Source organism: Alligator mississippiensis, chromosome 2 (genome assembly GCF_030867095.1).
Source record: "Alligator mississippiensis isolate rAllMis1 chromosome 2, rAllMis1, whole genome shotgun sequence".
In the NCBI taxonomy this organism is placed as follows: domain Eukaryota; kingdom Metazoa; phylum Chordata; order Crocodylia; family Alligatoridae; genus Alligator; species Alligator mississippiensis.
In genome coordinates this window covers 76,927,693-76,953,613 of record NC_081825.1, presented here as the reverse complement: position 1 = coordinate 76,953,613, position 25,921 = coordinate 76,927,693, and positions in this window count along the sequence as shown.

The window sequence follows — 25,921 nt, the reverse complement described above, 5'->3', positions numbered from 1 at the left end:
TTCAAAATTTTAGGGCATACATGAATACATATAATAGATATAATTCTGTTTTAACAGTGATTGCCAATAATATCAAAGAAAAAAGAAAGTTTTATGCTGTAGGAGAACCAGCTCCTGAAAGAGTATTCTTTCAAAGAGACAAAATTTATTCATTAACAATTTATTAGCACCTAATAGCTTAGCCAGAGTATATTGTAGCCCCTAGTCATTAACACAGTTTTTTTTCTTTAATACAAACTACATATGGATGCAAAGCTCTATCTTGATGTGAACAGCCAGGCTAGGACTTTCTATTTTTTTACTTCCATATTAATGGTAATAGCTCCTCTTAATGTGATTAAGATTTTTCTATACATTGACATATTAAATATAAATAACTACTTGAAACCAAAAAAGAAATGGGTTTGTTTCCTTAATTTAATGTTTCATCAGTGTAATACTTGGACTTCTTATTGAACAATGTGTGTTGGCAATTAAATGTCTACATTTACTAAACTATGCACACTGGTATCTTAAGTAATATAAGAGGGTAAATGCCAGTATCTAAGAACTTACTGTGTAGTAACTGTTGGCCAATATGCTGACTTTTTAAACAGACTGCTGACTGCTAGATATTTTTAACACAATACAAGCACGGCTGGTTTTGGTCTACATTGAAAATATACTCTGCAGAGCTAACTGAATGTGCCTGTATGGAGTCTAGGAAGTTCAGCATCTGTGATCCCTGCCTCACTTTACAAGAGGAGGAATTTTTATGTGTTTCATTTATGCCCTATCAGTGATCTTCAATGGAATGTCTTGGCAGCCACATAATCCATAAAAAGTGTGAGGGCCAGCTGTCTTTTGCCCTATTATTTATATGTGATTGCTTTAGAATCATTAATGTAGCAAATGACACTACAGAGCTTGCAGTAAGTCAAGAAGTGATATATGCATGTTGCTGATATCCTGTTAAAAAGCTACTTATTAATTATGTTCAAATCCATTGTAATTTCTTCTTATAGCAAACACATATTTGGCCAGGCAGAAACACAGAAAAACTGGACCAGATTAGCAACTTGTCCTGTGAACTTCAGAAATCTGTTTAAGAATTTGCTACCAGTCTTGAAAAGTATGTTCATTTACCTAGGAGAAAATGCTGAGGACCCACTGACCTGGAAAGCTGATTTCTTTTTGGAAGTATTTTATTCATTTTTATTTCAGAAGTACCTAGAGGTCCAATCAGTACTGGGGCATCAGTGTGTTATGGACTGTTAAAAAAAAGGAAAAGAAAAAAAAAAAGGAAAAGAATAAGAGTTGATCCGTACAGCTTAAATTTTTTATGGTAGTAAAACTATGCCATCTGTTCTGAAAATAGTATTTTGTATGTTATTACAAAACGATGATGATGCATGATCTAGAGCAATGCATTATAATACCTAACAGAATTATATCTCTTCCTTCAATATGGTTTGGCTTTCTGAAATGTTTATACCTTCAGTTTCACTTTTTAAAATTTTTGCCTTCAACCAGATTTTTCTACTATTCCTTTATGAACAATAAAATCATCTCTTTATTAGCATACTACTTTATTAAGCAGGACCATGCTAATTGAATCTTAAAATATCACAGACCACCAGAAAGGCCAGCATTGCACAAAAGTGACTAACAAGACAAAATCCCACACATTCCAAATGCTCTCAGATGCTTTCCCTTCCATAACATGGATGGAAACAGACGATTCATTATGTTATCTGTTTATAGTTCAGCATTTATGCTGCAATTCACAGTGGTAACAGAAAACTTCTGAGAGACCAGTAGTGCACTCCAAATTAAACTCTAGCCTCCCCCAAGATAATCTACATATCTCAGCATAGAAATGTTTGGCTCAAAATCAAATGCAAAACAATTTGGACTCTCAGTTGAATTAGTTCTACTTATTTCATCTGAAGTTTCATTTTCATTAAAAATATGGTTGCAATTTTTCATTTCATGTAACAAGATAAGGTAACACGTGGCAGGACAAAGCCTTGGATTATGCGATAATGTCATTGCATTTCGTATCATGTCACATTCTAAACTAGATGGACTGACCTACAGTTCACGTTTCAGTATATTTCACGCAAACTAGGAGGAAATTTATCTGTTACAAAGGTCTGACTCAATAATTCATCTGTGAAAACCATGACTGTGAAAATGGCTTCCTCCAACTGCATAGTGAAAGTGGCTTTTCCCCAAATGCATATAGTAGCTTCATATATTTTCTCAGCCCTTAAGGCATATTTTAAGCCAACTTTTAAAGTCACTAGATACAAAAGCCTGATCCAAAGCACATTGAAGTTAATGAAAAAACATCCAGGGACTTAAATAGGCTTTGATTCAAGCCCTTATTAGAATAACAGGGGATCTCAGCTGGTCCTTCGAGATTCAAGGATAATTGATTAAAGATCATGAAAAGAGTTTAAAAGTTAACAACACCTTGAAATTTGTAAGGATGCTGACCTGCAAGCAGCAGAACAAAACTGAACCATAATGGTATTTTCTTGTGCTCAGCCTATCTGATATTAATCAAAATCCAGCAGCAGCAACTCATGGAAGCTACAGTCTGCAGCTGTAGAGTAACCTGAATGGGAAGGCATGAAGCCAGAAACAATGACCTTTGCATTCATAAAACAGGACATAGACATATTTCACCAGAAAACTGAAAAAAGCCGTATTCACACTGCTTGAATTCACAGAATAGTCAGCTGTTTCTACTAAACTGATCAGCAGTAAACTAATTATCAGTGGCTGCATTTTAGTCATCAGTGCTGTACTTCAGAGGTAAAGTCCAGTAGAATGCCGATGCCAGTGCCCATAATGAGGTGCGGGGTGGTGGGAGCGGTAAGATGCATCTTCCCAAGCAATACACACAAGCATTTCTCACCTTTTAAACAAAATTAGCTTTATGAACAACACAGTGCTCTTTCCCTTTCAGATATTAAAAAGCTCAGTCCCTTCCCACCCCACTAGCTAACTGAAGTCCTGCCACTGCCATACTGCTGCTTTTTAGAACAACAGAAAACTCCTGCACAGCTTACTACCCCAGCAGGCTCCCGAGTCACCTGCTTTTCTCCATCTCTACCAGGTGACAGGCTCCTTCCTACCTGCTGATACCTTGAATTCACTCTTTGGGAGGCTCCTCTGCTTTAGTTTTTGACCCCTAGGGTGGGAGCAACTGCAATTAGGCTGCAGCTGTGTCAGACTGTAGGCCAAATCTGCTGTAACCCTACAGAGAACTGAAAAGGCAGGTTGTGAATGTGCTCTGATCTTACTGTTTATTCCGATATCTCCTACCACATCCTTGCCTTCTGTGTGCACTTCATTCTGATGCTAGGTAGAAGGCAAAAACAACAGACTACTTCCACAGGTCAGCCTAGGTGGCATGACCAGTGGTTTATGAACTCTCTTGAGATTTGGGATCTGGATTGCAAGGATCTGCCACCTGCTTGCTATCTGCGTGAGTCACTTTACCTCTCTGTGTTCCCCTGCCCTCCCCCATCTATGATGATGCTTCCTTTGCAAAGTGCATTGAGATCTATGCATAAAGAGAAGTATAGAAAGGTGAGCTATTGTCATTTTTCTGAAAAAAAAACAGGGAAAAAGGGGTTTAAAAGGTGGGTTTAGTCCCTCATTACTGGACACCACTGAACTGGAAATGAGTGGCAATTACAGGCTCAGGAAGACACCACTATGTGGATTCATATTTGGACTGTTATTGTCATAAACAAGTTACATTTGTTTTATTTTAGTTCATAGTTGTTTTGTTTTTAATGAACGTTTAAATTGCTGAGGCAGAAAAGTGTGTGTGGGATCCCACTGACTACTGGCTCAGTCTGACCTCTGCTGGTCAGAACCCTAAGTTAGTCCAATGCAAACATGCAACTCAAGTAATGGGGTAACGTAACCTTATTATGGCCTGTTTTATAGATCTTCTATTAGCTTTAAACCCAGGGGAAAAATGGATCCATTTCTTTTAAGACTCATTTCTTCATTATACCTCTCAAGGAAGAATATATAATAAATCCCTGTCTTAAGTGCAGGTGCTAATACTCTGGCAGTTAGTCTTCTGGATCCTGTCACTATGGATTGCATGGACCACGTATCTGAACATGTTTATGTTTGAACAAAATATGTTCCATAAAGACATAGAGCATTTTTTCTTACTATAAATGTTACCAACTGCATAATCAGACTAGAGTTTACAATGAGATATGGTGTCTCTCAGGGATCTCTCATTTTAAACTGCTACATTTCTGTTGTTTCTCAGTTATTTTCCCTTACAGTTAAGTAATAAACCTTATCCTAGCAAAGAAGAAAAATCTTTACAGAAGTTAGCTAAATGTCTCACCTCTTGAAATGTTGTATACAATAAATGATCATGTCTTTCATTTCCAAGCATCTGTGCTTGAAAAGGACATCTTATAAATACATAGTTAGTGGCAGAACAAACTGCTAACATTTTAAATGAGTACAAAGAATTGTAAGAGATTTTCAACATTTCTGAAATTCTAGAGGACATCTCTGCAGGTCATTTCATATGGAAACTGTCAATATTAAACTTGTTGTTTTAATTCATAATTAGCATTGACATGAATGCTTTAAGTTTTCTGAATCTATTCACCAGTATTGTGTAGCCTGTTTATCACTGTCATTCATATCCAGACCTTTTTCAGTGAAGCATTGATAATGTACTGGACAAGAAAAAAGAGATAAAAAGAAATTCTTTCAGGGCCTGGTACCAAGCAAGTACTAATCAGACACAGAGTACAAAAACTTGTGGTCTATTTTCAGCCACAGAAACACACTAGAAGGGGCCTCTCAGGCCACTAAGTCCATTTCCCTATTTTTATAAGAAACAATTTGCCTAAATACCCCTCAAGATCATCTGCTCCGATTCCTTTCACACGCTATAGTTACAAACCACTCTAGGAAAAAAATAAATCCGGCAATGTACCCTCAGTAAAGAGATGAGAGAAGAAAGCACTGCGAATGCCTTGCCCATTGCAATGGCAGGAAATTTGTTATGTAGATATATGCATACCATTATTTAAATGGCATTTCTAAAGGAGTTGTGTTTTCCGTTCGACCTCATTTCTGCAGTAAAAACTGGTGTAAGGATTGCAAGTTCTTGCCCATTCCCAGTAGGTTAGGTAGTGTCTATGAGAAAAATGATTTTCTCTGTGGATAGCATCTGTAACAGAGCCTAAGGACTTACAGTCAGATCTATAAAGGACTAGATTCACAACGGAACGTAGGTGATTAAGTCCTGTCCTTATAATCACTCAAGTCCACTATTTAGATCTTCAAAATATTAAACATTGCTTAGTTACCGTTTAACCCTGGAGGTCTAAAGTAATGTTCCTCAGACACCTAAAATCCGGGCATGCCGAGAAGGGCCTAAATCTTGATAGTGCTGAACAGGCAGTTATTCCAACTAATGCCTACATTCCATAAAAAGTTTACAAAATAATTATTCTCCTACCTATCTTGACCACAGGCCTAAGCCACCAGGCATTCTCAGAACATAGTATACAAATGCATATACTCAGGCCATATACAAAATGCAGCCACTGCTGCAGGTCCCCCACATTTTTATCCAGTAGCTCAGTAGTTAGGGCACTCATCCTGGACATGGGCTGCTCAAGTTTAGTTTACTTATTATTAATTTCCTGATTTCCTGAAAGGATTTGACCCTACATTTCTACCTCTTAAGTCAGTAATGCCCAATCTTTCCGGGCTGAGGGCTGGATGAGTGGTACAGGGTAGGTCTGGGCCAGATCTGATGCATGAGCTTGGTCTATGGACCCACCAGTCCAACCCTGCCTCTGGCCTCACACATGCTAGATTGGGCCTGCTGCCCCAGCGCTGCATGCACCAGAGTGCACCTACTGCTCCAACCCTGCATGCTGACCTGATCTGGTGCATGGAGCCATGTCATCTGGGTTGCAGGGCTTGCAGGTTAATTGCCACTGGTCCACTGCTACCAAATTTCCAACCTGTGGGGAGCCCGGAGGGCCAGGTGACACAGATCCATGGCTGGATCTGGTCCATGGTCCAGAGGTTGAGCACCACTACAGTAGGCCATATAACTATGTTATCTTTCTCTGGCCCAATGATTATTTAATTGTGTCTTGCAAAGAGGAACACCTTCACTGGGGTGGTCTATGGAAGGTAGAGCTAAACTAAACAATAGCTTGATGGTTAGACCATTTACCTTGAAGATGGGAGATGCAACTTTAATTCTCTTCATGTAGAGGAAATAATTAAATCTGGATCTTGCATATCCTGAGGGAATTATCTGGATCACTGATTAAAAACAAACAAACAAAAAACTTTAGAGTGAATATGAATATTTGTGCACAATATGGTGGTCCTCATAGATATTTTCACAGACATATACCACATGTGTGGAAACTATTGTCTTAGGTACAATATCTTTTTTATTGTTAACTGGACAGCAGTATAGAGAGAACATAGTCACATTCAGTAATAATCACATTAGCCTCAGTTGTCCCATCACTTGGATGACTGACAAGTCTTAGAAGAAATGCTGTGAGATCCTAACATCTCTGTGGGTCCAATAAAGGCAAACCCCTGTTCTCAACTAACAGGCTGAGCAGCAAATGGTTATCCCTGCCATCTTAACCAAATAGCTTCCATTGAGGTAAAAAATAGTTATACCTCAGTAAAAATGCATAATTGAGCCCTGGTGTCATATGAAATAATTTATAACATTATCACAACTGCTGGTACACTCACAGAACTGCAGCAACCAAGGCTAGCCAAAATAGCACCATTTAATTCTAAGGTTAAAAAATGACTATGGCTTCATCCTTCTGAACATTACATCTTATACAGAAGCATGCACTTAACAAATCTGATTCCCTCACATGAGAATTTCCATGACCATGGCAAACCCTGTGTGTCACCCCACCTCATTAATATTTCCACAAGAACAAACATTTTCAGTAAATGTAAAACAGCACATAATACTGCATTTTCTTGCATAACACACACCTTGCTTTTGGAAGGCAGAACATAGGAAAATGATTTTTCCAGAAGTAAGCCATAGAGTCGGCTTTTTCATGAAGACAAGATGCCTGCCAGCTTCTTTGTCCCTTCCAGGAACCAGAAGGGGGCATAGTCCATTGGTAACCCTTTACAGATGCTCCGATTCCAAAAATTTGCACCCATTTTTTGGAAGTTTTATCCCATAACAATATTATGGGAGACATGTAGTACTGAAGTGTATGCAGGCAGGGTAGTACTAACTCTGCCACCAGCAGCAGTAATGTTTCAGGATTTCCTGATTTGCACAGCTGCCTTATAGGGCTGTGCGAAGCTTTGGTCGCTGATTCAATTCAGCCTGATTCGGTGGCCGAATCTCCAGATCAAATCAGGAGACCCTTTAATCTCTCTGAATTGAATTGGAGCCCTCCAAATTGATTCAGAGGGATTCGGAAAGATTTGACGATTCAGATATAGACACAGTTTTAAATGTTTTTTCTATGTACCTCAAGGTACCAGGCGGGTTATGAATGGTGAGATGGTGGGGCGGATGGAGCATCCCACAGGACCGCAGGGGCCCCCCTGCATGCTCGGCAGCAAACCCAGAAATAGACCAGAATTACTTTCGATCCACTTCTGGATCCGGTGCCAAGCACACTGGGGGTTGCCCTGTGCCCTCCCGGCTCGGCGACTGGCCTAGAGGGACCCAAGAGGAACCAGTCGCTGAGCCACAGAGTGTGGGAAGGCCCCTCAGTGCACTCGGCAGCAGACCCAGAAGTGCTTCTGGTTCACTTCCGGGTCTGCTGCTGAGTGCACTGGGGACCCCCCCGTGCTCCTGTGGAACTCTCCATCTGTCCCACCATCTCAGCATTCACAGCCCACCTGGTACCTTGAGGTACGTAGAAAAAACATTTAGACAGTTTGAATATAAACATTAAATATTTTTATTAAGTACCAAGAATATAAAAAAATGCTCAAAAAAGCCTTTTATTAGAAAAGGATGTGAGGCTACAAATAAGCAGCCCTATGTTGCAAACTCTATAGCAGATTTCAGGTTTTGAAATAGAATTTAAAAGATGGCATAGAATAATATTTCAGTTTGCAGTCATCTGGGAGCATGGTGACATTAATCTTACTCTTACAGCAACTAACAGATTGGACCTCTGAAGTAACTTTAAAGCCTGCTTTTTCCTGTAGATGCTAAAATTAGCTTATGTACATTTTCCAACTAATAAATCAAAACTAACTGCCTCCATAATTTCATCTGGTAATGTAATATAAATTGCAGCTCTGGCAGAAATATTGTGACTATAACAATATTAAACATAATAATGTGCTTCCATTTGATGAAAACTCAAATTTAGTTCCTTGACATATCACACACAATGTTAATACTGTAATGACATGCAATTATTTCTTTAGTTTTGTCTAACAGTATCACCTACACCTAACGTATTATTATTACATGTTAGACTGGTACTTTTGTTAAGTCTCTATGAAACCATCAAAAATATAGAAAAGAATGCCTAATATGCAAATGTAGTTCTTTATATAATAATTTGTAATAGCTTATAAGATAATGTTTATGACATTTTTACCATAGGTTCTTACCTGACTGAATTATTTTAAAGTTAACAGAAAAGTGGGTACATTCCTCCAGATAAAACAATAGTAAAAATAACTATGAAGCATTGTATTTGAAAGTATTTGCCTTCATGCTCAAATTAATTCAGTCTTCCAAGCTGGAGTCTTGAGCAAGTTTATCAGATACACCACAGTAGGCACTATTATTTCTGCTTGTTAGAAAGCAGGGAACCAAATATAAACCAGTCAATTCAATTCAATGTATTACATTACAAAAACAAGCTTTGCTTGGAGCAATTGTGTAAGACAAACAGTAGAACAGCAATATTAAGCATCACTCAATACAGGAGTTCAGACTCAGTAATCTTGTACAATAGGCATTTTGGGGCCTCCATGTGCAGTTAAAGGCACAGCGCAATTGAAACTGCAGTACACACAGTCACACCTCCTGCCATACCACACGCACATTGCAGGAAGTGTGATTGTGAGATCGTGAATCAGATCCCATCATACTGTATTGGCAGTGCAGGGGGAACTCAATCCCAGGCTCCCTCTACACTGGCAAGAAGCAAGCTTTTGTGTCTGGGAGCCATCTCAGCTAATGGGGCTCCCAGCTGCAAGGGTGTACCATGTGCCTCTGCAGCTGGGAGCCCCATCAGCTGACCCTGACTCCAAGCTGCAGGGGTGTCCCAGCAGTCCCTGTGGCACCTCCAGATCTGGAGCTGGGACACCATGTCAGTTCTGGTCTTCTAGGTGTAAAGTGCATGGGATGCCCCCATGGTTGGCAGCCCTGTCAGCTGATGGAGCTCCCAGTCACAGGGGTACGTGCTCCCATAGTTGGGAAACAGTCAGCTGTGAGCTCCCAGGCTCAGGGTTGCACATGGGCCTCCCCAGCACAGAGCTCTCAGCCCCAGGAGCCCCTGACCACATATCCAATTAATGGCATGATGGGAAACAGCTACAAAGTTATGATACATATTTTGTGGAATAACTTTGTAGCTTATTCCTCTTATTATGCCATTAATTGAATTAACATGTGGCTGGGTAACCATTTCAGATGTGATTAACTAGCTAATCATGCCTTAAGTGTAACATGTAGATGGGGCCTGAATACTATTTATATTATATTAATTGTATTATATGAATTCTATTATATTTATTATATTTATTACATTGAAAGACATGAATAAAAGCTGTTTTCCAAAACTGCTGAATTCCTGTTGAAATTAAAAGAAGGTAGACAATGCCTGCAAAAATAAATAAATACATACATAAATAAATCAGTGGATACACTGAGCTGCATATGATAAGACATTAAGACATCCTTATTTAGAATATTTTTGGCATCATTCACCAAAAAAATACTGAATCATTAGGGTAACAAGGTTATACATTTACAGTATACAATTTGCAATATATATATTAAAAGTTAGTACTTTTTTATGCAATTTACAGTTAACTTGTGGAATTCATTGCCACAGGAGTCGGTAGAGGCAGATAGCATAACCAGATTCAAAGAGGGACTGGATAAATTCCTGGATAATAGATCTATTAATGGCTCTTGAACAGAATGGTTGGAGATGTTTCCTTTGGCATCTCTAAACCACTAATGCTAGATAACAGTAAGGATGTTGAAAATAGGATAGATCACTTTAGAGCCACCCAGTTCAGTGCTCTTCCTTTATAGCATCCATTTTTGCCACTGTTGAAAACAGAATATTAGGCCAGGTGGACCACTGGTCTGACCCAGTATGACACTTATTATGTTCACTTCTCATAAGAACCCGACCCCTGCCCTGCCTGACCCCACCCCCCGCCAGTCCCCCCCAGGCCCCCAAACCCTGCCTGCCTGGCCCCATCCCCCAAGCCATCCCAATCCTTGCCCCCCCACCCTATACTTTAGAACAAACAAACAAACAAACAAAAAAACAAACAAACAAACAAACAAAAAAAACCCTGGCACTTACCTTTTTTTTCCTGTTTTTTTCTGGGTTTTTTTTTTAAAGTGATGGTGCCTGGGGTTGTGGGGGCAGCCATGGGGTCCTGGGGCTGGAAGCTGGGGGATGAGCCTGGGTGGGGCAGCCATTGGGGGAGCTGCATTAGCTGGTGGGGGATGGGGCCAGGGAGGCAGCAATCGGGGGGCTGGGGTGGGGCATGTGGGCCTTGCAGGGGGGGTGGTAGCCCCTGCAGGGGTCATTTGGCCCCCATTGGGGGGGCCGTACCCCTTGTGTGGGGGCTGTACCCCCTGGTGGGAGGGCCAAACCCCCTGTTTGGGGGCTGTAGCCCTTGTGTGGGGGCCAAACCCCCTGTGGGAAGCAGCAAAATATATATTCATGTATTCATGAAACATGTATTTAGAGTTCACTTTATTATTATGATAAGAAACTTGCTTTAACACTGTAGATATATCAGTAAAGCATTGTCCAACTGATTGCTTTCTCTGTCTTGCTCTCTCTTTATAGTGGTTTTTTGTTTTACTTGTGGAGGAACATGGATTTGGGGGTATTTTACAGAGTGACTTTGGGAATTTTTTATCAGGGATTTTTCAGTTTTCCAATAGGCAACACCAGAATTCCTGCTGATGGCAGGACCCTGCCTGCTTAGAGCTGGCACCTTGGACCCAGCTGGCTGTGGCTCACCTCCTGGCCAAATGGGGCCAGGAGGAATACTTTGACAATTCAAATCAGGCCACCAAACCCGGAACATCTTCCGGGCGATAGCTGCCCAGATGGCTGAGCAGGGAGCACATGTGGCAGTAGTGCCGCACAGAAGCCAACCCAGCAACCACAGTCTACTGGCAGCTGGCCCAGAGGGGCAGATGCCTCTACTGGCTGTGCAGTCCCCAACCAGGTCTGCCATTTATGCAGCAGGTCACAGTCAGGCAGCAGCCCCCACTGCCAGACTGCTGAAGTGGGTAGAGGGTGCAGGCAACTCTCAGGGCTGCTTCAGCAGTCCAGCTGGCACAAGGGGTAGTATAGTATGCCCAGGTACCAAATGTCTCCAGGGCCCCAGAAGCTCCTGAGAGATAGTAGCCCTGAGCTACTTGGCAGGGCTGCTTTTTATACTGCTGGGGCCAGGACAGGGCAGATTTTTATACTGTTGAGGACACACATGCCAGCACGTGTGCTTGCAGCAGCTCAAATAGAAGCAGTGCAAATTTGAGCCAGGGCTTTTTGCCTCAGCACATGTGCTCAGACATGCACTTTGTTGTGGAGCAAATTGTGCCACTTGGGGCAAAATAACCCTGCCTGGCTCCTCCCGGATCTGCAGCCAGGGGGAGCTAGAGCCCAGGACCAGCACCCGTGCTGGCCCCAGCAGTATAAAAACCTGCCCTGGCCAGCAGCTCAGGAGCTCTCAGGAGCTTCTGAGGCCCCGCCACTTGGTATCTGGGAACACTAGCCCCTTGTGTCAGCTAGATTGCTGAAGCAGCATCCCAAATTCACTTTTTAAAGTAGCCCAAAATCCACATTCTTCCCCAATTAGAACAAAAGAGAGAGAGAAAGGGGGATTGATCAGATGGGCAATGTGTTATTGCTATATTTGCAATGTTAAAGACATTTAGAAGCCTACCAGTGTCTCTAGAATCATAATAAAATAAATCCTAAATATCTATATATTTGAATGTTTGCTTTTAGTTTCCTTATCACATGGTGGGTGTGTGATGGGGGAATGTGGGGTTTGCAGGAGGGGGTGGGAAGGGGGGTGGGGGGGATGTAGGTGGGTGTGGAGGGATGTGGGAGGATGTGAATCAGTGTGTGGGTAGGTGTGGGGGAACTGTGGGTATAGGGGGTGCTTAGGAGGGGTGGGTTCTGTGCATGAATGCTGCATGTCCCCGGCGGCTGGTAGCACATGGCAACAGCGATAAGCAGGGACCTCCCACAGAGACCGCTGGCACTGTTGGCAGCAGGGGGAGGGGTGGCGAGTGCCAACCAGGGGTCAGCAACCACCCGCAGACACCGCTGGCAGCAACAGTGGTGGCCAGCAGAGATTGCTGACTACCCGCAGAAGCCACTGGTGGCAGGGGGTGGGTGGTGGCAAGTGGTGACTGCCCACAGGCACTGCCAACAGTGGCAGCAGTGCCTTTTCTGAGGGGATGCATCGCTATGCTTAGACACATTGCCAATGGTCCCCCGCCCCCCACAGGGCAGAGCCCCCTGCCGCAACACATGGACTACCCTGCCTGCAGGGTCCCAGGCCCCCCGCCAAGGGCTACAGCCCCCCCTCAAGCCCCCACACTAGTCTCCAGCCCCCTGCTCATTGCCTTGCTCTTCTCCAGCCTCTGGAGGCTAAAGATGAGCAGGAGCACAGTCAGGAGGCTGGAGAAAATAGCAGAATGAGCAGGAGGCTCATTCCCTGCACCCCCATTGGATCCCCCAGCTCCCCATTCATTCACCTGCTCCCCATTCATCCCCCCTCACCCCCCGTTCATCCTCCAGCCTTGGGAGGCTGGAGACAGCATGGGAACGAGGAGGAAGCTGGAGACCAGCAGGGGGCTGGAGACAAGCCGCTGGAAATGAGCTGGAGACATTCCTGTTCTCTCCAGCCTCCTGCTCCTTCTTTGCTACTGCCGGTGAGTGTGGGGGGGGGCTGGGAGAACAAACGGGGGTGGGGGGAACAAATGGGGAGTTAAGGAAGGTCCCCCCCCTCCTCCAGCCCCCCCAACCCCCTACTTACCTGGCAGAAGCTGGGTCTGGGTCCCTGCAGCTTGCACTGCTGCCTGCTCAGCACAGGCAGGCAGCATGCTTCAGGACCGGGGAAAGGGCCAACCACAAAGACGCTCTGGTAGGCTGCCATAGCGCCTCTGTGGAGGACCAAGCCTCTGGTTGCCTCAGGCTGACCCAGTTTTTTCCCTTGGGGTATTCTTTGACCACTGGATATCCAGGGGGCTACTTTTGCTGCCCCACTGCAAATTTGCAGCTGGGGAAACTTTTCTTTTGTTCCCGGACGTGCCTCTTGCAGCAAGAGATGCTGCAAGAGGCACGTGCAGGCTCATCTGGATGCACCCACAATGGCTGTACTATCTGATATCTGAGTTTGGCACACTCAGAGCCAGAGTGGGTGGGTGGAGCTGTGCTTTGTGGCAACACACTAAGGAGCGCTAGGAAGTGGTACACATACCCTAAGTGATCTATATAATTCAATTACTATAGAATCATCTCACAATAATCCTAAAAGGTAGGAAACTATTATTATTCCCTTTGTACAGCTGAGAAATTGAGGTACAGAGAAACTCAGGTCATATTTTAAAGGCATTTAGACACATAGGGTGCATTCAGACAAGTGTGCATGTGCAGTATACAGCATTGTAGACCTGTCTGTGGTGCTGCACACCACACATGCTGCACATGCAGGTGTTTCCCACACTGCTAATTTGCAGCATGATGGGGAGTGGTGGGGTTGACACCAGGAGATCTTGATGTAAAACAAACCTGCACCTGAAAAAAAGTGGAGTGGCACACATGGCGACAGCGTGCACCACCCAAAACCGGAGTCTGGCCAGCTGGAGCTACACTCTGGGTGCCAGCCAGGCTCTCTACTGCAGGATTGCTGCTTCTACAGCTCCTGGAGGCCCCCAGGACTCTAGGCAAGGCTGAGGCCAGCCCAGGTACTGGCCCCAGCTTCCCCTACCTCACCCAGGACAATGTGCCGTGCACCAGAGTGAATACGAACAGGGGTCACCCTGGGGACAAGTATTGTGCCACTGTGACATATTGTGCCACTGCTGGGAAACCCATGTACCTGGGAAACACATGTTCCTGCTTTTGGGGACATGCCCATAGTGATCTAAGTTGGCACTTTGTTGGATTTTTAAAGCTCCTAACTTCCACTAATATCTATGACCTTAAGTAAACTATCCAAAGCAAATCAGTAACAGAGTAGGAGCTTGAACTTAACTCTCTTTATTCCACCAGACCAAGTCATCCACTTAATGAAGGGATGTCCTGTGAAACAGAAAATTAAAATATTTTTAAGGCATTGTTACTTGTGAATATTGTTGGAGATGTGAGACTTATTTAATCCTAAATGCAATAGCAAGAAAAGAAACTTGCACATGAAAAAAGATCTCATAGATTAGATATATGAATATGGATATTACAGAGCTTATAGCACAATAGCAGAGATTATTCATTATTACCAGGAATAGTAGGATGTGTTAAATAGTTAGGTTCGGCTTTATCTCAGACTATTTTAGCTTTATGGCCTTTAACATTAATAGGATAAAAGGCATTGTGGTATAACACAATTAGAAACTGAGAGTAACTTACCACATACATTTGTCTTCCTTGTCTATACTTCCTTTCTCCATTCTTTTCTTTACCTCTTATTTACAATCTACTACCAGGCATCAATTACGTTCCTTTTCCAACAAATTACTTCACTCAATTTCAGTGACCTATATTTAAAATTTGACTTTGTTTCTTGCATCCATTCATGCCACAATGCCAGGATACAATAAGCCAGGCCAAGGGCATGCTAATCAAAGAGTACTGTATTACACAGCTATAACTCAAATGTTTCAGTAGAGTTCCTCCTGACTTCCAAGCAATTTGAGTGGGAAAAAAAAATCAGGCCCACTATCTTATTTTAGTGGTTTGGGTAATTCATTTTATACATCTCTGTTTCTTCAAATGCACTGTAGTATATTTTGTAATCTCATAGACTAAAATAACTAAGAGAAAGTTAGGTGCCTTTAAAAATCAGACCCTTAATCTCATTCCTATTAGTGACAAAAATGTTCTTGAAATATGAAAGATGCATGCTGAAGCAGTCACCTAGGAATTAAGGCTCTCCCTGATCCAGCAATGCACTTAAGCAATTGCTTACCTTTAAGCACACAAATAGTTTAACAGCAGTCAATGAAATTTAATATGTATATGTGATCAAAATATATTAATGGAAAGCAAAATTCAAAATGTCAATTGTGGTATAGGAGTTCAAGAGTACATAGCAACTATTATGTAACAAGGAACCTACTAATTTTTCTTATTAGTCCAAGCGCTGGGCTTAGCCAATGATTCCTAAAATCATTTGGCATCCCTGAGCAAAAAGCCCAATTAAAATACTGTAAGTACATGATATCCTTTCAGGATTGGCTTAAATCAAGTTTGCAGGTTAACCATTGTAGTGTTGTTTTATATTCTACTATGTGTAAGTTCCTTTGACTGTGAGACATAGATGTATTTGTTCTAGATGTGGACAGATGAAGGTGTCAATAGTCTAGTAATTGTATGAGGTTCAATAAGTTCAAGTGCAAAGTCCTGCATTTAGGACAGAATAATACCATGCACTGTACAGGCTGGGGATTGACTGGATAAGCAGCAGCTCTGCTTGAAAGGATGTGCGGCATCCAGTGGACAGTAACCTGAAGGTAAGCCAACAGTGTGCCATTGTTGTAAAGATGGCTAACTGCATACTGGACAGCATTAGTAGGAGCATTGCCAGCAAATCAAGGGAAATGATTTTTCCCCTCTATTCAGTACTGGTGAGGCCACATCTGGGGGTACTGTGCTCAGTTTTGGGATCCCCACTACAGAAAGGATGTGGACAAATTGGAGAAAGTCCAGCAGAGGGCAACAAAGATGGTTAGGGGACTGGGGCACATTACTTATGAGGAGAGGCTGAGGAAATTGGGTTTATTTAGTCTACAGAAGTGAAGTCTAAGAGGGCATTTAATAGCAGCATTCAACTACCTGAAGTGTAGTTCCAAAAAGGATGCAGGTAGACTGCTCTCAGTGGTGGCAGATGACAGAACAAGGAGCAATGGTCTCAAGTTGTGACAAGGGAAGTTTAAATTAGATATTAGGAAAAACTTTGTCTTGGAAAGGGTAGTAAAACACTGGAACAGGTTATCCAGGAACGGGTAACCCAGAGAGGTGGTAGAATCTCCATCTTTGGAGGTTTTTAAGATTAGGTTGGACAAAGCCTTGACTGGGATGATCTAGCTGTAGATGGTTCTGCTTTGAGCAGGGGTCTGGACTAGATGACCTCCTGAGGTCCCTTCCAACCCTAATTTTCTATGATTCTAATTGCAAATCCATAACCTCTTCAGCAGCTGTTTCTACTGGTAGACTCTACTCTTTGAGAACAAGTTTTTTATTTACCTTTTTTCTGTTATATAAAAATCCTTATAAAATGGACTGAAATGAATTGACATGGCCTTCAAATTCTAATACTGGCACATTTTTCCTTCCACCATTTTAATATGTGCCAGGCTTCTGTTGTTTTATAAATCACTATGTCCTCCACTCCCTTGCCACAAGATCACAATACTTTACAGAGGCACCATATAATTGAGCATATAAGAAAGGAACTTCAAAATACATATCCATCAGCACTTCTTCAATTTCACTTTAGGAACTGTCTGCAGTATAGATGCTATTTGAACTGCTGACCTTATCCTGTAACAATGAGTGCAATGTTTCCTGTCAGTGTTTCACAGAGTTTGAATTCCTTCTCCCAACAGTAATTCTGATATTTCATTTTAAACATCTTTCAAAATCTAAACTTCACGTTCCTCCTTCAAAACACAAGTAATGTGAACAAATATCTTCCTACTCTGCAGGGACTGGAATTTATGATAAAAGGAAGGCAGGCACTAAAAGCAACATGTACTCTGTGCAGAAAGCAGGGGGTAATAAGCTAAACCATGACTGTATAGAGAAGTGATGGAGAGTGGCCTTTGATAGATTATAGACGTGGAAGCATATATTTCTTCATCATGAGAAAAGGAAACATTCTGGAGTTATACAAAGTGCTGTAAGCTCCAGCATTAAAATGTGTTTCAATTCAATAAACATCAGGGCTATGTTGTACTAATAAACTGTAAAAAGAGATGAGAGAATGAGTAAAAGAAAGGAGGTTCAAGGTCTAAGTTTCATTCTGTTGGATCAGTACTCTTTTGATATCTAAACCACAAACCACACCTCTCAGCCTTGCAAATGTGGAACAAAGACTCAAAAATGTTTTAAAAATGTTTTATAAAGACTCAAAAAGAGAGATCAAACAATATTAAGACATTTAACTAAAAATAACATAGGTACATTCCTTTACTTTAAATAACCCTTTCTCTAACATCAGATTCAGAATGATTAATTCCTTCTGATTTAAACAATTGTCAAGAAAAGATGTCATGAGAGAGTAGGGCCCAGCTCCAAAACAGTATTTAGGAGCCTACCTATTACTTAAGCACCTTGGTCCCAATCTTTTCAATTAAGTATGTACCGCACAAATTTGGGCCCAGACCATTAAAAGGACCTTCGTACCTATCTTCTGTCTAGGCACCTAACTCCCATATTATATTATCATAGAAAATTAGGGTTGGAAGGGACCTCTGGAGATCATCTAGTCCAAGATCCTACTCAAAGCAGAACTATCCCCAAATAGATCATCCCAGCCAAGGCTTTGTCTAGTCAGATCTTAAAAACCTCCAAGGATGGAGATTCCACAACCTCCCTGGGTAACCTGTTCCAGTGTTTTACTACCCTCCTAGTGAGAAAATTCTTCCTAATATCTAATCCAGGGGTTTTGAACCAGGGGTATGCTTACTCCTGGGGGTACTTGAAAAGGACTAAGGGGGTACTTGGCAGTGGGCACCGCTGTCGCCACCATTTCCGCCACTGCTGTGCTGCTGGCACTTCCATCGCTTGCATGCTACTGACATTCTCACTGATCGACTGCCAGGGGACACCTCCCCATTGAGTGGCTGCTGGAGGACTCCTTCCTTCTTGACCGGCCACCAGGGGTACACTGATCCAAAAATGTTGGACCCCCCTGATCTAACCTAAGCTTCTCTTGCTAAAACTTGAGACCATTGCTATCACCTGCCACCACTAGGAACAGACTAGCTTCATCCTCTTTTGAATTCCCTCTCAGGTAGTTAAAGGCTGCTATTAAATCCCCTCTCAGTCTTCTCTTCTCCAGACTAAATAAACCCAGATCCCACAGCCTCTCTCATAAGTCATGTTCCCCAGCCCCCTTACCATTTTTGTGGCCCTCCACTGGACTCTCTCCAATTTGCCCACATCCCTTCCATAGTGGGGGCCCAAAAGTGAACACAGTACTCCAGATGTGGCCTCACCAGTGCTGAATAGAGGGGAATAATCATTTCTCTTGTCCTGCTGGCAACAGCCTTTTTGGCAACAAGGGCACACTGCTGGCTTATATTCAGCTTATTGTCCACTGTAACCCCCAGATCCTTTTCTGTAAAGCTGCCGACCAGCCAGTCAGCCCCCAGCCTGTACTGGTGCATAGGATTGTTCTGCCCTAAGTGCAGGACTTTGCATTTGTACTTGTTGAACCTCATGAGATTCATGAGGATGCAGGGCCCCAAAGAGATTCCAGGCCATTCCTGGAGGGGTGCAGAAGCTCTACCAGCCCACCACGCTAGGCCCCTACAGGAGTGTCCTGCTGCAAGGTCTTGCTTTGGCACAGCCTCTGAAAGGGTAGGCAGCCCCCTGCATTCGGGTCCAGGTTCTGGAGTGGGAAACATTCCATGGTTTTCCTTTATTATGTAAATGCAGGCATAGACTTACCTGCATGCAACTGCTGGGGCTGCTCCCACCACCCTTCCTGGCTGCAGTACCAGCCATATGTGATGCCCATACACATGCAAATTGTACCACAGCTCCGCATCTTTTTTCCCCTGCCTCTGATCGCCCTCTCCCAACACTCCCCAACCCCCAAAATCTTGTTGCAGGCTGGAACTGTTTCAATATGCCAGGGGAAACTAGCGGTTTCCTGCTTCAAAGGGGAAAATCCATGTTTTTCTCCTTTAAAGGGTCAGGGAATCAGCTGACCCAGCCCCAGATATTCCTGTGTTGCTTAGGATTTATTCTATCACTCTTGCATGTAACAAAATTTCTGGATCCATCTCTGTAGAGCTAGCCTAAACATTTCTGGGGAAAGTTAGTGAGGTATTTCTTTGGACACACCTCAGCCTCACTTGACACATACTACAAAACAAACGTATGCATAGGTTGGGCCTTCAGGTTCTCAAGGCTGTTAATGTAGAACGCTAATTGCTTGTTCCATCCCTTTGTACCAACTGACTTGTACATTTTAGGTTATCATCACAGGAAAAAAGGCTAATAGCTTTCACTACAAACAAAAAAGTTAGCTTATATTGTCTAATGCAAGATACTAGGACTGGCTCTTTAGTGCTAAATGAGGGCTAAAATTCAGATCCAATAAATATTACTTTATTGTTAAATCCTGAATTATGAATAATTGCTCACTTACCCCTTAGCATTTATATACATGTGCATTAATGTCTTGGTGGTGGTGGTTGGAGACTTCCTTCTGCAGGGTACGGAAGGTTCCATCTGTTGACCTGACCTATTGTCTCGGGAAGTCTGCTGCTTGTCCAGAGCTCAGATCCAAGATGTCATGGAGGTATTACCGAGACTCATCATCCATGTGGGCAACAGTGATACTGCCAGGGGAAACTCTGAACAGATCAAAAGTAACTACAGAGCTCTGGCTGCAAGGGTAAGGGGTATGGGTGCTATGTGGGGTATGGGGGCACTTTCCAGTCAAGGAAAAGAGCCTGGGCAGGAGCAGGTGCATCCTGCAGATCAATGCCTGGCTGCGCAGGTGGTGTCGCCAGCAGGGCTTTGGCTTCTTTGACCATGGAATGATGCTCCAAGAAGAAGGATTGTTGGGAAGAGAGGGGATCCACCTGACAGAGGGAAGTGCATCTATACAAACAGCCTTGCTAACCTAGTGAGAAGGGCTTTAAACTAGGTTCACCAGGGGAAGGAGTCCAAAGCCCCAAGGTACGTGGGGAAGTGGGAGATCTGGAGGAAAAGCAAGCAGGAGGGGGCAACAGGGGAAGTGCTTTCATATTTCCTGAGAAATCAAGGCAATAGACTAGTTACCTTAGGTGCCTGTACATGAAACAGGCAGGAATTGGAAGTCAGCTTACTGTCACAGAACTATGATGTGATTGGAATAACAGAGACTTGGTGGGACAGCTTGCATGACTGGAGCACTGTCATGGATGGGTATGAACTGTTCAGAAAGGCTAGGCAGGGGAGAAAAGGAAGATGAGTTGTACTTTATGTAAAAGAGCCATATGATTGCTCAGAGCTCCAGTAAAAAGCTAGATAGGCCTGTTGACAGTCTCTGGGTTAGGGTCAGAGGAGAGAGCAACAAGGGTGACATTATGGTGGTGGTATGCTATAGACCACCAGACTAGGTGGAAGTGGTAGATGAGGCTTTCTTCAAACAGCTAGTGGAAGTTTCCCTATCACAGGCCCTGGTCCTAATAGGGGACTTCAATCACCCTGACATCTGTTGGAGGGCAATACAGCAGTACACAGGCAATCCAGGAAGTTTTTGGTGAGTGCTGGGGGACAACTTCCTGATGCAAGTGCTGGAGCAGCCAACTAGGAGCCATGCTCTTCTTGACCTGCTGCTCACAAACAGGGAAGAATTGGTGGGAAATGTACTAGTAGATGGCAACATGGACAGCAGCAACTGTGAGATGATTGAGTTTAGGATCCTGAGGAAAGGAAGGATGGAGAGCAGCAGAGTAAGGGCCCTGGACTTCAGAAAAGCAGACTCAGGGAACTGATGGGCAGGATCCCCTGGGAAGTCAGTCTGAGGGGTAGAGGAGTCCAGGAGAGCTGGCTGTACTGTAAAGAAGCCTTACTGGGGGTGCAGGAACAAATCATCCCAACGTGCAGGAAACTAGCAAGTATGCCAGAAGACCAGTTTGGCTTAGCAAAACTAAAAACTAAATTGCAAAAAGGAAGTTTATAAGAAGTGGAAACTTGGACAAACAACTAGGGAAGAGTATAAGAGTATTGCTTGGGCATGCAGGGATGAAGTTAGGAAGGGCAAAGTGCAATTGGAGATGCAAGGTAACTAGGGTTTCTATAAGTATGTCAGTGTGAGCAAGTCATATTCTCTCACCTTGGAACTGCGCCAAGTTATTCGGACTGCAAGGTATCCCCCTACACTTGTCTGCCAAACCTCAATGGGATTTATGTCCAGGAGAATGGATATTCTAGCTTGCACTTCCGTCTGATCTCATCACGGATGTTCTGCAGGGCTCCAAACTCCCCTATACCCTCCCCCTTTCCTCTCAGGTGGGTGTTCAGTGTTCTCCATGGATGGCTAGCAGAGACAGTCTCTCTTGGGTAAAAGAATTGATCTCTCTCCTCAGGGCTTATCTCATTCTATGCAGCTCCTGAGGGTCTGGTGTGCTGAGCTTTTCCTCCAGGTTCCTCCCCCTCCACGCTGCCTCCAGTCAGGTTTCCTCCTGGGCATGCTGAATGCTGAACTTACCTCAATGTTCTCTCTTTAAAATTGCCCACCACCTGCCCTCCGGGGGAACCAGGACTGGTTCCTCAGAACATGGATTCCCATGCTTCCAAGACTGCCAGCAGCTGTGCTCCCCTGGCTGCCTGAGCCACACTGAATGTCTGGACCCAGGTGGGTGAGTTCCCCTGCTCGCCAGGCTGTTTCTGTGAGAGCATAGCAGGGGCTGGGACCCTGCCCCTGCAAAAATCAATAACAAGAGGAAGATCAGGGAACGTGTGAGTTCCTTACTGAATGGCGGAAGCAACCTTGTGACAGAGGAAGCACAAAAAAGCTAAAGTATTCAATGCCTTTTTCACCTCAATCTTCACAGGCAAGGTCAGGTCCCAGACTACTGCACCTGACAACACAGTTTGGGGAGGAGGTGAGCAACCAACAGTGATGAAAGAACAGGTTATGGATTATTTAGAAAAGTTGGACATATACATGCCCATGGGGCTGGATGGGATGCACCCAAGGGAGTTGGCTGATGTGATTACAGAGCTGCTGGCCTTCACCTTCAAAAAATCATGGTAATCAGGAGAGGTCCTGGGTGACTGGAAAAGGGCAAACATAGTGCTCCTATTTAAGAAAGAGAAAAAGGAGGATCCAGGGAACTACAGACCAGTCAGCCTTACCCTAGTCCCTGGAAAAAACATGGAGTCCATTTCTAAGCACTTGGAGGAGAAGGTGAATAGGAACAGTAAGCATGGACTCAGCAAAGGCAAATCATGACTAATCAACCTGATTGCTTTCTGTGACAAGGTAACTGACTCTGTGGGAAGAGCAGTGGATGCAGCATACCGTGATGTTAGCAAGGCTTTTGATACGGTCTTCCACAACATTCTTGCGGGCCAGTTAAAGAAGTACGGGCTGACAACACTCCTACCAGTGCAGCCCAGTATGCTAATATTGCTAAATGTAGGAATTTGCACTTGTCCTTGTTGAATTTCATGAGATTTTTTTTTGCCCAGTCCTCCAATGTATCTAGGTCTCTGAATCCTAGCCCTACCCTCCAGCATATCTACTACTCCTCCCAGCTTGGTGTCATCTGCAAACTTGCTGAAGATGCATTCCATCCGATCTTCCAGACCCAAATCATTGATGAAGATATTGAACAAAACCAGCCCCAGGACTAATCCCTGGGGCACTCCACTTGATTACAGCTGCCAACTAGACATTGAGCCATTGATTACTACCCTTTGAGCCTGACAATCCAGCCAGTTTTGTGTCCACCTTACAGTCCACTCATCCAGCCCATACGTCCTTAGCTTGCTTGTGAGATTCATTCAACCTATATTTCTTTAGCTTACTCGCTTTACTTTTTGTTTTATTTCTTATGATTGTCTGGTTTCTGACTGGGAGTGCCAGTCAAATTAGGAAATGAATTGCTTTTATTTAAACTGTTACTTTATAAAAGGCACTTTCCCCAAATTTGGAGAACTTTACTTGACATGACACAGTAGACTTATATAAAAAGTAAAATAAAAAACATGTATTTTACTTCAACTTCCTGAATAAACTTAGAAAAACACATGCCTATACACTCAGGCAGTGATTTGACCAACTGCTTGCAGCAGTGAAAGCTGGCAGATTTTGTCACCATTCTGAGGAAATATATATGACGGATATACTTAGGAGTCTAAGTACTTACCAGATATTTTAATTGTTTCCTATATCACCTAATAATACTATTTTCCACTCAAGACATTTTAATGCCTGAGTGCAGTGACTTTTGACTCTAATTTACAAGTTAGAAATAATCCAGAAGTCTATTTATACAATTTGACAGCCTGCCATCATATTTTGAACCAGAGAAAGATTATATTTGGCAGGATGATTTGAGGAATCAGCTTTTCCTTGATAAACATGTCTTGCCTGTTACTTTAGAAAATCCTCCTGGAAAGAATGAGGTACTTTAAGTTCACCAAGAGTTGGCCTAATTAAATTATGCTAGTCATAATACAATTATTCATCTCCTGATCTGGTAATACAGTGAATACATAGGGGTTTGTTTGTGGGTTTTGGGGGTTTTTTTTTTTTGCTGATTTTATATACTTTAAGAATAAATGAACTAATAGACATGAAATAAAAAACAGATTTCATATAAAGTTTTACCAAAACCATTCTTAAAACCTTGACTAATGTTCACTTCTGAAACATACGTAAAACAAGAACTTTAATGAATAGTGAAACCCATACACTTGCAATTTTTCAAGCTTTAGTTTTGCCAGAGAAGGACTTTGGAAAGGGATATTCTACGAGAGAAAAAAAAAAACAAAACAAAAAAGTGTTCCCTGTAGTTTGGTACCTGGAATTGTCACCTTAATTTTAAAAAATGATATTGACAAATCTTAAGTAATGCAAGGAGGATTTTTTACTCTCATATATATGAATGCTGTATGTTAAGTTGTCAAGAACATGACAAAAAGCCAATTGAAACTAAAATGGATCTTACATTGGACTTCTACTATGTCATGTCATTAAGATAGGACACCTGACGCACGACAAAATAAAGTTACACTGAATTTGTGAAACTTTAAGATACAGGTGCATACCAGGAACTCAATATAAGAGGAGTACATGCATGCAGGCTGGTGTGCTTTGCAGCTAAATCATTGGTAGCCATCAGTCTCAGGAGAGCATATAAGTTGTGCCTTTGGTGGGTTATCAGTACCACCACAGCTTCTTGAGTGGCTGAGGAGTCTGATGTGTGACAAGTGGATCCTCTGACAAGTTGTACATACAGTTCAGGTGAGCTTACGCTGGCAAGCCATGTACTGTTTTGTCTTGCCTGCCTCTGACACTTCTTCTCTAGCTCAGCATTGACGCTTTCCATCTCAAAGGCTAAGTATAGACAGTTGAAAAGACAGAGGCAGAATTGATTCAATCTTCTCAGTTTTCTCAGAGCTCCTTAGATTGACTCGATTATGAAGTGAACTGATGTTTACTTTTCAGTTGGGAAAGGGAGCCAGATGCCTGCACTGGCCCAGGCCCAAAGGTGGGAGCCACTAGAGCTTGCCTCCCAGCCACCCAGTCATTGCTGAGCCTAGCCAGTCCCAGCTGAGCAGGGCCCATCTCTGAGCAGGGCCCAGCACATGCTCCCAAACCCCTGCTGTCTCCCCACAGTGGGGGGAGGAGCCCTCATCCAGGTGCCAGCCCCTGCAGAAGTCCCCATCCAGGTGTCAGCTCTGCCAGCCCCACAGTGGGGAGCCCCCCTGACTCAGGGGGTTTCCCTTGCCCAACCTGGGCCTCCCAGGTTGGTCTGCCCTGCTGCAGGAGCCTGGAGGGTTTGCCCCCACCCTTCCCTTGTGAGGTCCAGTGGATGCCTGGCCTGTCCTGCAGATGGAAGGGGAAAGCAGTCCCCTGTCCTGGCAGCTAGGGGACTGCTCATGGTCCCCTGGGCCCTGGCCTGCCTTGCTGCGTAGGATCAAAGGGGATTCCCATTCCCTTCCCTGAGAGGTCTGGCTATGGCTCAGTCCAACCCCCCTAGGTGGTAGGTGGGGAGCAGTTCCCCACCCTGGCAACTGAGGGGCTGCCCATTTGAAGGGAGTCTTCATCTCAAGGGTTTTCCCTTGGCCCACCTAGAGTCCCTGAGCCCTAGTCTGCCCTGCTACATAGGAGCAGAGGGTATCTTCCCACTCCCCCTTATGATCAGGGTGCTGCTCAGCCTTGCCTCTAGAGGTGGGAGAGAGAAAGTAGTCCCCCATCCCAGGAGCCAGGGGGCTGCCCACATGGTGGGAGCCTCCACATCAGAGGGTTTCCCCCACCCCAGCCCAGGGTCCCTCAAGTCCTGGTCTGCTCTGCCATATGGGAGCAGAGGGGATTTTCTCCTCTCCCCTGTGTGGTTGGGGTGCAGCTGAGCCCCAACCATGTGGGGGATAGAGCAGGGGGGAAATCTCTTCAACTCCTGCCCAGCAGGGTAGACTGGGGCTCAGAGGACTCCAGGTGGTGTGGTGGAAACCCTTTGAGGGGGGGTGGTCCCCCTGCATAGGCAGTTCCCTGG